Here is an 18,322-nt window from a genome sequence, read left to right as displayed (position 1 = left end):
TTTATTTAGTTTATTTGTTCGCGACCGGATCGAATTAATATATGTGAATCTGTAATCACGTGTAGCGCTCGGTCGCTATAGACTTGGTACTAGTCACCTTCTAATTAAAACGGATCAGAAACTTTCTACAGGATTCGGATTGAATTATGACATACGCTGACTACACATGCGTGTTCAATACGAATTCTGTCGATTAAGAAACCGAGATGAAACAAAATTCCACCAAGATTTTAAAAAAAGAAAACTTTGTTCACTTTGTAGAATAAAATCTAGTTCACAAGTATTACTGTACGAATCGCTAAAAAGTACAATTCAATTCCATAATTAAACCACATGTTTTCTTTGACAACACGAATTTAACAACTTTTCAGAAGTTCTATCGTATGAATAATGCATAAAAATAAATATAAATAATTGTATACTTTCAACAACACTTTTATTATATAATATTGTATTTATATATGTTAGCGTTAATGTATGAAATTCTGTAATTCTATAAAATAACTAGTTATTCTTTAGAATTACGAGTACTTTCAGTTAATGTATTGAATGAATCCATAAATACATACTTCAACTAGTAATTCTACGTACTAACTAAATGTTTTATAAACTAACAATAAAGGTTTAGTTAATGTATTTAAAACGATTATTATATTAAATATGAATATTCATTTATTTCACATCAATTTATTAGAATTATTAAAATCTTAAACAAATTACAAATAAAAATAAAAAATCAATAGTTATCAACAGTGGCGTAGCTAGACACTTTTTTCTGGGTAGACCCAATATTTTGATGCAAGGATTACCAATTAATATTTTTATAAAATAAAAAAGTATCAGAATACCGTATGTTATACATTTATTATAGGCATATTACATAGATTTATTTTATGTTTTAAAACTAATAGTTTAAAATTAAATTAATAAAAAAGATATTATAGCTTTATTAAAATATTTTTAAATTGAAAATTCCAATTTTCTCTTTTTCATTGATGCAAACTTGTCAGTTACAGCAGATAGATTTTCTATGCATTTTCCACTTATTTCTCTCTCAATAGACAGCAAAGTTAAATTAATTAGTCTGCTACTTGTCATCGTTGACCTTAGATATGTTTTTACTCTTTTCATGGTCGAGACACTCCTTTCTGCTGAGGCACTAGATACTGGAACTACCAAAACATTTTCAATAACTTTTGTTAATTATTAAAATCCAATTTTGTATTTTTTTACTTCTTGATATAATTCAAAAAGATCAGATACAGATAAAAATAAGGTTTTTCCTAGTTGATATTGGCATTTTAATTTGGTAATAAATTCATTTGATCGATAAAATGGAAATATTTCAGCATAACGACACATTATTTCACTGTATAAAAATGTTGATGAAGTTGTTGATGATGTTGATCTAAAACTTCTTAAGTTGCATACATAACATCATTTGTATTAAAACGTTGGTTCATTTCGAAATATATTACGTCTAAAATATTAATAAATATTATTTTTTGTTCTGTTTTCATGTTATCAAATGAATAAGCCATTCTTTTACCAATGGTAATAGTTACATAATAATCAGCTAAAGTACTTGAATTTTGTCGTTTTTTATTTGGATGACAAATTATCACTTGATGGCGTAGATATTTTAGAATTTTGAGCAATAACCAATGATTACTCATATAGTTTAAAAAACTTCTCATCATTACGTAACTCTAATATTTGTTGCTTTGTTGCATTAATTAATAATGTACAATGTTTTAAATAATACAATGTGTGAAAATGAGTGGGTGCACGTTATCTTCGAGAGAATCGAAGTGAATAGAATTCAATCAATATCTTTTTGAACTGTAAACAGGATATTCAATGATATTCCAATGCCTAAGAAAGATTAACCGAATTCGGTGTGTCAAAAAAAAAAAAAATCAAATGTGTTGAATATTTTCAGCCAAAATATTATTACTTAGTCGTGCATTTACAACGATCACTGTAGTACAATTGGTACCTCGAGACATCAATAGAATGTTTTAAATAAAATCGTGAACATCGTCTGATGTTTGTCGCCGATGGCCAAAAGAACTAGAAACACGTATAGGCTACGAAACGGTTGAGCCGTCGAGGATAATTTACTCAATTTTGAACCAAAGTACCGAGAATGTTGAGTACATTTATTATTATATACAATTTTAATCTTAATTAAATCGTTTAAATTAAATTAAAATTAATATTTTTAACTGCAGTTAACTAATCGGTTAACTAGGGGTAAATTATTTGTACAAAAAATAAAATATTGGACAGAACCGTATTTTATCTTGTACACGGGTACAATATTTTCGACATAGATATATCTTATGACCGAGGGTTGATCTCTAAATGTGTGCAGGGCACCGAGAATGTTACCATGACTTTATTAACAAAACCGTTGCTCATGCGATGAGTTAAAATAATTACGCGCGCCCTACCACTCTTATTCCACGCGCCTACACATGTAGCGCATACGGCCCCGATCGAACACACTCGTGTACATGTTAACAATGTAATCGCAACGATTTTTACGTGATCGAAATACAAAAATAAAAATTAACGGCGATTACGGCGCACGTCATTAATAGTGAGATTATTGGTTGTTAGAGACGAATAATAATGCGAATTTATGCATACTGAACTAGGATTAGCATTGATGTATCGCAACTTTTACTTCGCGCAATTCGACTGGAGAGCCGATACCGTATTTCACTGTCATATCGAGCAGCTTGAAATGCGCGAGTACATTTCCAATTTCAATACCCGTCTTCCTTTACTATCTATAACCAGCCATTTTACCAGTTCACATGTTGTAAATTATGAAAACTCTATTGTCCGAGAACGTATACAACAATAAATACACGTTGTCGTTGAAACTCGTTTATTTTTTACGTGATAAAAAAGTTATCCACACATTAGTCCTCGTACTTGTACCCAATCAAAGGATAAATACGCCGAACCAATCGAAGTCAACATTGTTACGTTGACTGTATTCAGTAGCCACAAGATATATCCACGCACTCTCTTTCTTTTTGCCTGCACTTGACACCGGCGGTTCTTTGCGTAGCTCTGAATAGAGCAAATAAGATCGACAACATTATAACAGACTTGCATACGTATTTATTTGCCGTTTGCTTTACACTTTAAACATTTGACACGTATTCGTTTATTCCACATTGATACATTTATGCGTTTAGCGGAAAATTCTTAAGTTTTTATTGTAAAAATATCGTCTGTGGTCGTCGCGTCCTTGAGATTCTTATATGAACGGGACGTGAAAGTAATGTTAACCGATCACACAACTATAATAATTGGTCTCGATTTGGGGCACTAGAAAAAAATTACGTCTAAAATGAAACTTAAAATAGCATGCGACTAGATGATTTGTGAAAAATATCTCTTCGATATGTATATACGGCTGCCGTCCAGTTGGAGAAACGTGACCAAAAGGTATATTTTACTGAATATCATCACCAATTACCATTGATCTTAAATTATACTTCTTTAGTCAACACGTATCTATACCTATTATGGTCGGATTCGGGTTTTCAAGTTAGGCACCAAGTCAAATAATATTGTGCATGCGCATTTAATTGACGAATTCAAGTTCGACAAGCCATACGTTTTCGTTTAAATTCAACGCTGAAAACCGTTAATTTTTGTTACATCAGTAGTGGAGTATAATTTTTTCTGCGTGAGAACGATATCATAACTAGCACAATCAAATTTGGTATACAGAACTTTCATTTTGATTAATGCATTCTATCACCCTCGTTTGCGGCAAACATATTTATTAATATTTTCAGTGGAGTGACTATTTAACTCAAAAACGTATTCAACTCTTAACTTCAGAATTTATTTATTTATTTATTTTTTTTTTTTTTAATGCTATCGTTCTTAAGCAATAAAAGTTTATTGGCTTAGTTCTAAATTATTAATTCTCCCTTTTCTTAAAAACTATTATTTTTCTTTTTAAAACCAAAAAAAATCCATTTTTTATTTAAAATTAGTTATAATTTTAAACACCAATAGCAAATTTCTATTTCTTCTCTTAAATACCATTAAATACGTATCTTCATAAAGACTATATAGTTAATTTCAATTATATTTTTAAAATATTATCTGTACATTATTATATGTATACTATACCATTTAATTCGATTGTAAATTATTGTACTTCAAATTAAAAAAAATAACAGCAATTGTATATAAAAGTATATGAAATATTTTTAAATAACTATTTTCTATGTGTCTCGAGACGAATGAGCAGTTAAATTATTTTGATTGTTACTACTTGATAGTGTACCGTCGAATCAACTGACTGTAATAAAATACATAAAATTGTCTCCCAAACTTCCAAAAGTTGAGTCCAATAAAAACGTATTTGTGCACACTAGAGCATATTTTAACATACAAAGTACGTGGCTCTAGTACCCCCCCCCCCATCAATGATAACTGAATCATGAAAATAACGATTGTGATGATAGGCAAAGCCGGACTTGGCAGGTGGGTTACGTGGAGTTTCTCGGTGGGCTGCTTGTTTTAATCGGGCCGTTTAATCTCGTTAGGAAGTTTTTTTTTTAGGTTTATCAATTTAGGCTCATTGTGTCGACAAGCTAAGACGCATTTTCTAATTAGATTGCATTAGAAACAGCTTAAAATTAAATAAACGGTCTTTTAATTTTTAATTTTAATAATTAATATGAAGATAAATAATTAATAAATAATATACAATCATTTTATATGAACATTTTTTTATGGTTTTTTTTATACCTTTGGAATATTTAAGTGGATCTTTTTTTTTCCCCCTCAGTAGAAATTTCTGACCCAGTCCGGCCCTAATGACAGGTGTCGATTTTTCCTGTATGTTCCTCCAGTAGACTATTTTATTGAAGTGCCACCCAGTGAAAATTACTTAAAATATGTTCTGGTGTACATCATACACATGCACAATTATTTTTTAGTAGTTTTTGTTTAAATAAATAAAAAAACACTTATTGACACTTTATTAGAAACTCACGATACTTTTTTGTAAATTACAATTTCATTTACGTGTTGAAAACGGAAAACTTAATATACTTGCCGACAACCATACACTTTTATTTGATCTCGTCTTACCAAACCCGCAATAACTTTGCACCACGAAAATCCCTTATGTGGAAAGTTTGATAGTGTAAACTTTTAACTAGCCAACATTACTACGCGTTACATATAAACCAAGGAATACGAGTGAGTATGCATATAAATATAAAATCACCGAGTGAAATCCTAACAAAATGTTAATCAAATTATAATACGAAAACCCATCTCGGGACCAATATTTAAACCCAATATTATATTATGCCCTGAATCTTCATAAAGACTTTACAATATCAAAGTACCTACTTGTATACCACGTTCTGACATACTCATGACTTCTCACTGTAAATTGTATACTATATTTAATCTAGAAGTATGCATAGAACTTGATTTAAATCGCCGGAGAATAATATTCGCGTTCATTTATAGAGTAAATAATTTACTGATGCCGTTTATGGTCAGTAGAAATAAATTTGCCAGTAATTTGGAAAAGAATGAAGAAAAAAAACGCGTGTTGTGCACTTAAATACTGAACATGCATACAAAAGAAGTGTAAAAAAAATATAAACGTTGACGAAATGACACTCGAATTTCATTATTTTAACGGTTATAATTGGACACGATAAGAAGAAGACGGTTATAATAAATGTAAATATACAGTACTTTGAATTAAAAAATACTAACACATGGTTTTATTGTAATCATATACAGACTGTAAACTATCAGTCATCAGACATTATAATGTGTTGTATATAAACATATTAATATCACTATATAATTTACATACGAATAATTTAAGCAGTTGCTTATTTTCCCTGAATATTCCCCTGTATATTGCGTAATGACGTCAATGAACAGCTGGTTCTGAAAAATTACATTTTTTAACTGAATTTGTTCATAACAAAAGAATAAAAGTAGTAGTGAATACCAGAGTTCAAATTTATCTTAATAGTATTTTAAATTGGTCCCCAATTAGAAAATCAAAGTTGATTCGAATAAGTCCTTTCGTATCACATTCACTCTAAAATAAGGCGTCCCACCTGCAATCTACTTTCAAAACAACCAAATCCCAACAACTCAAATCAAATATTTAGATCTAATCTTAGACAAGCGTCTTGTGGTTCACATCTAAAAACTAAAAGATAGATTATTAACAGTAGACATCAAATATTACGCCCAATTATCAAGTCCAAACTCTCGATCAACTATTAATATACAAATCAATGCTAGAACCCATTTAGAACAACGGCATTCAAAAATTGGGATGTTCCAAATCGTCCCAAATACGTACTGTACAGGTCTTTAGTCAATCACTCTTCGTCAAATAACATCTGCACCATGGTACGCCTTTAATAATCACTATAAAAAAAACTTTAAATTTGAAACAGTTTCTTTTACAGATAAAAACTACTGTAAACAATTTCACACAAAAAATCAATAAATCGTACAAATCCACTAGTATTCAACTTAGACAGTGAATCCATTCCAAATAAACCCCTATGCCGATTAAAAAGACACTGTTGAGATCTCTTGAATCATGACTTGTATTAATTAACCAAATAAACTTTTCCCTCCCCCCCTATAAGACTGAGGACGTCCAGACTGGTGGACCTCCCTCTCCACGTAATAATATATATTTTTGTAATATGAATGTTACAAAATTTACTTTTTGTAAAATAACACTGCAGATGTCAAGCATATTTTTGTTTAAATAAAAAAAAAATAAAAATAAATAATTACTATAAAAATATGGCATTGAAAGAATGGTTAAAAATTATATCTGACGGTTTATAAATGAGGATAGAATTAATATCCAAGGACAAGCACAAACGGATATTTTACGTAAGCATAATATTATGTTAAATATGTACGCTGCAGAGTACGAAAAAATATACGAGTACGCTACGTAAGTGTTTATCAATGGCTTCAGAACCGGAGCTAACATATATGGATGAAGGGATATAAATATACAAATTTGCCAACAATTTTCTGAAACAAAATTTTACAGTACTAATATTACTGAATTTGTTGATGATTGTTGACTGTATAAAAAAATTATTCTTATCGGTGGAAGGGTATTGCTTCCCATCATCACCCCCTCCCATAACACGACCCTTACACGACTTATCGATTAAAGAAAAAATAAAAACGATCAAGCGTATAAAATATATTCGAAGCCAAAACAGTTCGGTTCGTTAACAAAAGAACAAAGTTTCAGACCGCAGGCTGTATAATACCTTCCGTTCGTATACAACAGTGGTACAAAGATGAAGGAAAACAAAGTTTAAAAGTTTTTCCTCCTTATTTTTAATTTCTATTGCACGTTCAAAGCACTCAAATTTTTCCGTTTTATTTTCGAATACCGACGCGGCGCACCGGCATCATCGGTTCCTTTTGATGCGGCGATGTTTTAAAACGTTTCCGGTGCGGTTTGAGACAGAGTACAATATATACATATTATAATAATAACCTTTGTCCGGGCAATCTGGAGTCAGTCTTAATGCATTCACAAACTATACACTCTACATTAATATACACGGAGCTGCTAATAATAAATCGGGGTGCGTATCCCGTTCGTCTTTGCGTACAACTCTGATGGAAGCCACTCGAAAGTTTTCACGCGTGACTCGGCTATCAAGTGCGCAAGTTACTGGCGCGTATGCACGTATTCTGTGTATGCGTGCGTTTGTACGTGCGTGTGTGCGTATGTATGCGTGTGTGTGTGTGTGTGTGTGTGTGTGTGTGTGTGTGTCAGTGTAATAATATTTAAGGGCGTAGTTTATTATGATCTCGATAGCGGCGGCGGCGACAGTAGCCTCGTCACCGAATTGCATTTGCATTAATAATTTCATATTATTATTACGATTATTTTATGCACGCGGTATCGCTTGGTTATTATTCGCGTAATACCCGTGTTAAAATATATAGTATTACAATACGACTCCGTGTACTAATGCGCTCCGTTTTATCGCCAATGTATTACAGCAACAACAACAATAATAATAATAATAATACTATTAATAATAATAATGATAATATATTTCAACGCAACGCGTGCATGCCCTAGTGATTATAAGTTCAAACCGAAACTACGTTAAACAGTTATGATTACAATAAATCTACGCGCGAGCCACAAACGCATGAAGAAACTTACTACCGTTTTTTTTGTTTTTTTTTTTGATCTTCCCATAGTAAACTGTATACATTTATAATATATTGTTTCGTCATACCACGGAAAATCGCAATACCTATGTACTTATACTTTATGTAAGAGTATTATAATCAAACATTTTACGTAGGATGTGTATCGCGGAAATTTGCATCATTTCATGCATGCGCATTATCGCAAGTGTACAAAATACGTTGGATTGTTGGCGGACGGAATACATTTCGCTAGTCAGGTCATCCTCGGACACTCGTGTACGTTGCGGTATTTAATATTGTTTTGCTAAAATATTACACCTACGCGTACAATGCGACAAGTTTATACCGTTTTTTGACATAAATTTTACAAGAACACGCCATGGAATACCTGCCCTTTACATAGACACATTTTAAAATATTTCATCTAATGAACGCTTACGAGTAGAAATATAAATTATTATGAACCACTGGTCGTTATACATGGTATTATTCTATGTATGCATATGGTTTTTAATCGAATCGAGACCATACATTATTCGAGAAAACTTGGCTGGTAGTAAACCTGAAACGAGTTTTTGATTAAAGACGAAAACCTTATAATACATATAGGTTTTGCAACGATTTCGTAAGGCCTTACGTCCTGTAGTGGTACAGATTATAAAGAAAGAATAATAATATTAGCATATAAGAAAATATCACTCGTACACCAGTACAATAATTATTGAAACAATGCCAAAACCATTAAACAAGCATTTTTATCATACTTGATTGTATCATTTTCTAGCTTAAGTGTAAAAATAAAATGTACAATATCTTAAAAATAAATTTCTAACTAACGGTAAATTATTTCTTCGTGCTTCTTTTTTTTTTTTTTTTTTTTTTTGCAATGAAACTAATTACAATTGTTTAAATCAGTTTATCTTGTAATATTTAATGCACCATACTCATTAGTATTGTCGGATGCCATAAAATAATAATCAGCAACATCTTAAGTAGTTAAACTGAAATCTTAAGCATTCTGTTAAGTATTTACAATATATATCTTGAGTGTTTTATATCGTAATCTTGAAGTCATTGATTTTAAATTCATCAGTAAGTTAATAATTAAAAGTTTTGTCTTATATGAAATGTAGTTCGTAATAAATCTCTGATATTTAAACTTCCATTGTAACAACTATATAATACATTATGTGTTTTTATCCATTAACTAATTGTGAATGCTATTAATATTTTTAAATATGATATTTGATTATTTGCATTGTCCAATATTATTCATACATTTTTCGTCCATCCAAGTAATATGTTGGATGGTCGTTCACATAGAATACTGAAATAGATTGCAATTGAATAATCTATACACACTATTCTATAAAGTGATTTCACAATTTTTCTTTATTTTACATTTAAACCATATGATGATCATCTGTTTCGTTGTCTTGTGAAACGTGTTAACATTGAAATTCTACAGGTATGGCCGGGATAAAAATTCGATTTTACATACATGTACACACCGCATGAATTACTGCGTTGTAATTACTATGTAAAATATATGCTTTGCGACACAAATTACGTTTATTCAGAACACTAATTACGATATATATACATACAATGTTATATTATAAAAGACATTGTACTTTTCTAGTACGTAACTTTTGATGATCATTCCAATGCTTCAGGAACGTTTTGTGCACATATGCTCTTCGGTAATCTCAAAACCGGTCGATTTTCTACAACAGAAGCGTATCCCACATCGTAGTTGTATGACAGCGACTCCGGATATAATCTTGATTTAATCTTACAAATTCTGTCCGACTATAATTATTTTAATTGGACACTCGAAAAACACCTATAGATCTTTCGGGTTTTTAGGCGTCAGAAATGATGCGCGTACCAATCATGCCAGGATAATCAGGATAATCTATACACATAGTGGCAACCAAGTGACATGTGTGTGTGTGTGTGTGTGTGTGTGTGTGTGTGTGTGTGTGTATGTGTGTACGTAACACATACACACGTCGGACACTGCAGAAAAATTTTAATTTTCGACACCATATAATTTATAGGCTCAATTAAGTTCAACACTAGTGTATTCGTTATCGGATCATTGTGAACGCAGTAATATGATTGGCTTGCGAGACCTGAAACGAGAGGTATATGTGTAGGTACCTGGCACAGGACGACACCATTCGAAACGGTCAAATCGTCCTTGCGACGGTGCCGTGCACAGCTGCTGCGGCCAAAAGTAACATTTTCCCGACACGACGGACCTTCGGAAACTGCTTCGCCAACGCATGTGATAGAGCAGTGCGGAGATCTGCTGACAACATCAAAATGTTTAACGTTAACGTTCATTTATCGTACGGGGGAGAAAAAAAATAAGATACGACGACCGCGGTATGACGCGCACCGCCGCCGCGCGCAAAGGATAGTGTCACAAGCAAGGCCGGATTAAGGGGGTCTAGACGGGGCGGTAGCTCCAGAGACTTCTCGAGTACCCAAGTTAAAGGGGCCCAAACAATTTTAAGCCGATGCACATTTTTTATCATCGTCCTGCGAGCGCAGCGAGCAACTTTGTAAAGCATATTTTATCAAAAGGGCCCATATAAAATTTCAGTCCCGGGGTCCAATAGGTGCTTAATCCGGTCTTGGTCACAACTGATTAATAATTTTCACCATGTTGTTGTTACTATTACTATTGTCGTTGTGCACAATAGGATACATGAAAAAGTACAAAACCATAGTTTACGAAGGTCGACGCCTATAAAAAAAAAAAACGCGGACCGTTAAACGTATTCACCCCATCGTCATAATTAAGCTCGAAACGCTAACGAAATTTAAGAACGACGCGCGGCGCTGTATAACAATGACTGCAGTGATAACTTTTCGTGTTTTGATTTTTCATTAATTTTTTCCAAACGATTTACTTACACGAAACAAACATCTCATTCTACGACGGTAGTGCCGCTTGGAATTGTTCCATAATCACACGATGCTCATGGTCGCATGTATTATGCATGGAAAAATATTATCATGTCTCATAGGCGCATCGTTCCAGACACGTATATAATTCAATTTGAAACTGATAAACATACGTTTAATATTTCGACCGCGGACACTTTTGATTGATTAAAATCGAACTTGTACAATCTGAAGAAAAAAAAATCATTTCGTCGAAATTTTGATTTGCGATTATTTTCGTTGCGGAAAAAGACAACTCCGGCAACCCGACCATTAAATATAATCGCAGCACTTGCATATAGGTGTAAATGGTGTTATGCTAATTTCAGATACATAACCAACGTACACTACTACCAAGTAACTTATAAAAGAATTAAACTATTATACATGTAAATGAAAAGTAGAATTATTCCGACAATTATAAAATGAATAAACACACACTTAGATATTAGATACTAAATAAGTTATAATAAATAAGATAGATTCAATAAAACTCATATTATTTTAGCGTACAAAATGAATAAAAAGAAAAAAAACATTTGTCTATGTACCTTCTAAAAGTACCGCACCTAAAATGGTATTTAAAAAATATGTGATTTATTAGACAATTTATTTTATTCTGTCTGATTTTGTACATAGATTTCAAGCAGTTCTGACGTTACATTTGTGGCTCATAAACCCATGTATTTGTTAAAAATATCATATAACTCCCATTTAATAGTAAATGATCGTGAACAATTTATTTTTGAGTAGAGAAATTTAATATGTAATATATATTTCACTAATGAATATTCCATATATCGTAATAAATGAACGGAGAATGAATAGTCAATATATACAAAACAATTTTGTCTCGCGTACCTTTTTACTAAATATTGAATATCAGGAACTTTGTCAATGAATTTTTTATATCGGATGAAGTCAAAACTCTTTGGAATTTTTACTTTTAATCCGCTCGATTTTCTCTTTAAAAAAAAACTCGCAAATTTAAATAAGTACCAACGTTAATATTATGTTTCATATTTTTTATGCTTTTAAGCATTAAATAAATAGACCATAGAGTTGACGGTTTAATTTCTATAGATAATTTGTTAAAATTTGTAAGAAACATATTTTCCGAGAACGTTTTGGTTTTATTTATTTTTCTAAATTTTAAGTTTTTCATAAGCCATTATATACCTTTCTTTTGATTTTTCAGGCAATAGATTTAGTGAAACAGCATTTACCGTTTTAACCATGTATAGTGAAGTTAATGGTTCACTACAACTACACTACTGATTTTCATCTTTCTTATTTATGCTTGTTTGCGCGCTTCGCAGTCAAACCATTCCTGGTTTGATTGTGTGACGTACTCGCGTCGTTTACAATATTAAAGAACACTTAACAAGGATAATTAATGAAATTATAACACAGCTCAAAAGCGTCACAGTAATATTAACAACAAATGTAATAATAAATATGATAAATCTAAAAATAACAATAAAATCACAAATGCTCCAAACACGTTGTAAAAATATAACAAGACGAATCGTATAAAAATAAATATAATTTTTTAACAAATATAAGGGAAGATAGATACCTTGAACGGTCTGGCGTTCGAGTGGTTATGCCCACGCGACCGTGTTCACACGTGCGACGAACGCCACAACCGGCAGAAGAATCGGTTGATCAGCGGCGTCGATCTCGATTTATAATAATTGGCTTCTCCGCGCACGGCGATAACCGAAAGAAAATTTCGCGGACACGGGTCAACTACAGTTCGAACAGTCGTCACACACACGAAGTTGTACCCGGAGATGGCGACTCCACCGTGCTATGCCGCAAACACAAAAACACACGGCCGGTGGCACGGGAAAAACGAAAAGTCGGACGTTCGCAGAAGAATTGTCGACGGAAAAAAGTTCCGGCAGTAATGGCGTCCACGGACCGGTGATAATCGTATCGCGATAACGCACCGATCGAAAATTCTCGAACATCACGCGTCCGACACCGTTATCGGGTGCTCCGATTAACACGAAATTTGAACGACGACATGACACTTGCGCGAACCATCTCATTTTCTAATTCGAATTATAATAGAAATCGCGCAAAACAAATTTAACCGTAACGTCCAACGCACTTGTGTGGGAACAGTGAAAACGAAATACGTTTTAATGTTTATGCGTAGTACAAGGAGGTTGCGAAATGTGTATAAGATTTAACCGAAAGGCTGTGTTTAGTACGGACCGTGGTATACGCTGGTGTAGTTTCTGGTTGAGCTGGGAATACGTGGTCAGCACTCTTGGAATTTTCCACTTAACTACACAGTGTTATAGGGATTTCCACTTTACCGCACGCCACTATGGGATTCCCATCTTACCGTCCGCTGGACGGATAAATGTGACATTCCAACGCTTCGACCGTGGTCGAAAACCAAACATTCGGTACAGGTGCGACAAAAATGTTATACCTAGAGAGTCATATTTTAATTTCGATTACCGTTTACCTTTGTGTTTATCATTTCGATTTCTACGTTTGTATAGCACTTACGAGTATAATGAGAACTTTGATTGGCTTATGAAATTATCTTTTGGGATGAAAGTAATTCAACAGCGGACGATCCTATAAGTAAGGGAGCAGCTTTTGGAATTTTTCAGGAATTTTGTGGAAGATTGAATGCTCTGCAAACGTTTTCTACGCCTATAATAATACACAAAAACAGTAAGATAATGATATATATTGAAATAATAGTCTTGAAAGATTCTTCCGATCTCGTCAAACATTTTCGTTCTCTCTTAAAATATCAATTATGTACCGTCACCAAAATAACACACCTTCACGAAAACAAATAAATTGATCTTGTGTCATCGATGTTGATATACCAAAGTTATTTTAAGTATTATAAATTTTATTAAAAATAATACTTTTAAGTTTATTATTAGAGTTTTTTCATATGCAAAAATTTAAATTCCAATAGTAGTCAACATTTAACACAAAGGAATATAATTGATTTTTATTTGAAACTTCAATCAATAAATTATTTTAATATTGTTATGTATATATTAATTTTTATAGAACTTAATCAAAATGTAAATTTGGTTTATTATTTAGGTGTATGGTTTTTTATAGTTTTGTATAAGAAATAAGTAGACAACCTGGCTATTGTTATAGATAGGTATACATAAGACTCATTTCTATTATTATATAATTTCTATATTAAGTGGGCTCTAATTATATCCAGTTTCCCGGTTGAGAAAATGAACCCAGTACGCGCCTGATTTCAAGTGGTCAAAGTTATTTGTAAAATTCGTAAGTCATTATTAAACTTTTTATCATTGATCAATGAAAAACTTGAATCGAAAACTAAATCTCTTGTACAAAAATAAAAATCGGATTTATCTTAAAATATGTGTCATGAAATGTTACATCTGAAAACCATATATTCTTCAACATTTAAAAAAAAGCATTATAATGCCACCACTCGAACTATTCAATTCCATTTACACGAAAAATATGCAAAAAATGTTTGTAAACGTGTGTATTTTTCTCCGAATATTTTGAACTACTTATTCCAGTGACCGTAGCAGAAACAGAAATATCTTTCAGTAAGTTGGAAAATTCACTGAATACGTGGCAAAGATCAACAACGAGCCAAGAAAAATTAAACTCACTTCCTCTTATATGTATAGAGAATGCATTAGCTTCAATAATAAATTTCGACGTGACATAACTAAATCAAGTTGTGGTCAAAACCCGTAAAATACAATTTTAATATAAAAAAATAAAATATAAATTATAAAGTACAATTACTTGCTTTTTTCTTTTTTCATTTAGTTAATATTGTAATAAAATAATAACAAGACATTATATATTATCAAAATGCTTATGAACCTTTACTTTTAATAATTTATAGTAAATTATATAAGTGTAAGTTTTGTAAAAGGTCCGGACAAACATTTACTATGGGGCCCAGAAGTTGATGTAGAGGCCTTGATAAATACTGCGAAGAAAACCATAAATCAAAACGTGGTCGTTTAATGAAGAATTCGTTTACCTATTTTTGTTTACAATCCACCCTATATAGATTTATGACAATTACCTTCATAACTATTGATTTTTACATTTTACTTAATAATATATACTGCGAGTATGTAGAAGGAAGTGAATTAACAAAATATACCAAACTCTATATATATGTAATACATAGTTTCGTAGAACTTAGAATGTTCGTAGATGTTTTATGTTACATCAATACGATCAAAACCTAAAATCAAACATTAACAATAACTCGTTGAAAGCAAGACAATATAACTGCTCATCATGTAATATTATAAACTACTTGAATAAAACAATGATCACATAGTGTATTATGAGCAACCAAGCATAAATATAATTCATTCATAATTCTTCTGTTATGTTAATGATATGCATGTTATATCACTGTGTACGTATATTATAGCTGAGCGAGTAAATATAAATTTTTATAGATGATAAACATCAAAATTGTTTTTCTGATATCCAGTAAAACCATATTTACTAGAGTCTACCTAACTTAGAACAGTTGACATCGGGCACATGTATTATAAATATAACACATAAAACGATTTAAAAAAAATAGATTCAATGATGATCGCGAACTATTATATTATATTAGAACTATGACTGATGGTAATAAATAAATTAACTATTTTCTAAATAATTTATTGTTGAAATACTAAATTTATTTGATTTCATCTTATATATTAAAAACGGAATTGTAGATAAGTAAGTATCGTAAAATAATATTGAAATACGATCAATATTGATAAAAAAGTACGGACAAGCGAGGTTGAAAGTATTATGGTATTCTAAGCCTTGTACGCGTAAACATAAAAACCTAAAACTCGCAATATAGATCGCTTGTCAATATGAAAAGAGTATGTACCAAAGGATCACAAGATAAAAAAAGTAAAAATCGAAAGTTTTTGTAAGGAAACCAATTCCGTAATGTAGTAAAACTTACATCTGAAAATTTAATTCTATATCTATTAAGAACATGTATAGTTTTCATTTTTCATAACATTAAACAGCAGCATAAAAAACAACGTTACAAATATTATGAGATATAATAGCACAAATATACATAATGTAAGTTAATGTTCTACTAAACTATTTGGTGATCAATAACTTAAAGTCTGACTAGTTTATATAAGTTAACAGAGGCGTTCTCAGGAATTTTTATTGGGGGGGGGATATGAATATTTATTCAAAGGTGAGCCGTGGGGGCCAAGCCCCCACACCCCCTTATTTTTAAATAAAAACAACATACATTAAATTAGACAATATTTTATTTTTAATTAATATTAATTATATTATTTTTTATTAATATAATGTTTTATTAATTTTAAATTTACAAAATGATATCAAGTTTTCTTGATTTTTGAGACATCACATCAAGAACTGAGCTAGAAAATTAAAATTAGTTAAATAAATAAGAATTGTATATTAATTTATAAAATTAAACTAACTTTTGTTCATTTGTGGTGAATGTTCCACAATCAGCTTTGTCACTAAGGCTACAACAATTTACATCAGGCTGCTCAGACATTTTTTTTTTGTCTACTTCAACCATACCATCAGCTTGTATACTTTCTATATCAGAACTTGTAGGAGGAACTGACTTTTTTTTTTGGAAAAAAATTTAATATAGTGCTTAAAATATTTCGTTTCATTTTGAACAAAAATTAAATTACAAGTCAGTATGCAAATCAATACACTATGCAAATCGCTAAAATCAATTGATAAACACTGGAAAATATGTTATCACTTGTATAATCAACGGTATCGTGAGACTAATTATTTATTGTTTACATCAAATATCAATATAATCACAATATAATATTAGATTACTGTAACCGTGGTCTGTAATCTGTTATCTGTTATCTGTATACCAATAATTGCATATTATTAATTTATTTAATTTTCTTATCTGTTAATCGTGAAAATCCATTTCACCTAAAAAAAAAAGGTCATGGGGGGATCCATCCCCCATATCACCCCCCGTGAGAACGCCCATGTAAGTTAAACACAATTAGTTACAATAGTTAACTAGTCGGTGTGATCGATATCTACAACGAAGAATCAACAATTGTTCCAAAATATTTCGCTTCTTTTATTTCTGTTGCACGCTGTTGCTCGATTTACAACTTTAACTCACATCAAAGTTAAGATTTCACGAACTGTGTATGATTAAACGTCATATTAAGTTTCATCACTACTAACGTTTCCGTAATTATTGAGATGTTCTTTCAAACATAAATCAAACATTAATCTCAGTATACTACTCAAAACATTTTCCACTGTGCACATCCTATGATTTACTTCTTTCCGAAAAATGTTGATCTTAAATCATATTCGAGATAAAAATTTAATTACGTCTGAATCTCAAAACATCTACCTGGTACAGAACGTATATAATAAATGAATTAAAAAAAACCTTTTTTTTTTTTTAATCGATGCATTTTATTCCGTACATAGGGTGGATTGAGAAATCATAAATAGATTTTCTACGAGTAAATACTCGTAAATCTATTCATTTATCTATCCCTTTTGCGACACCAATTCAAATTTCTCATAATTCCTCTCTACATTGTAATTGATTTATGTTGAAAACATATCCGATTTAATTGTATCATGTGGTAAATAATTTCAATAAGCGAAGTATTATAAGAATTATAAGGAATCAAAATAATCACAATTTAATATCGTTTAAAACGCTCATTCGTAAAATGGACCGTTTATAAAAATTATATAGCTTTAACCAGATGAATTTGTAGAAACTAAAGACTAAGAAGGCAAAGTAAGTACTCATTACCCTACCTGCACCTGGTCACAACAATGGTTCTAACACAGTGTTTGAATCAACTGTTACTGTGAACAAGGAATTAAAGAAGTAAAATAGCTATAACAGCTGTCAAATGTCGAAATATATCAGGAAATTTTGTAGGTAGTTGGATTTGTTTTTACTCATGCACTAATTCATATATGTCGATTAACGTAAGTTAAATGTTCTAGATGAATTTCTGTGCGCAGTAAATTTGTTTGAATTGGCTTTGAAAAAAATTCGGAACACGTTTTCATGAGTATCTATGCCCATACATTAATA

The sequence above is a fragment of the Sipha flava genome, unplaced genomic scaffold (genome assembly GCF_003268045.1).
Source record: "Sipha flava isolate LNK unplaced genomic scaffold, YSA_version1 72_pilon_pilon, whole genome shotgun sequence".
NCBI lineage: Eukaryota > Metazoa > Arthropoda > Insecta > Hemiptera > Aphididae > Sipha > Sipha flava.
This window is presented reverse-complemented; position numbering follows the sequence as displayed.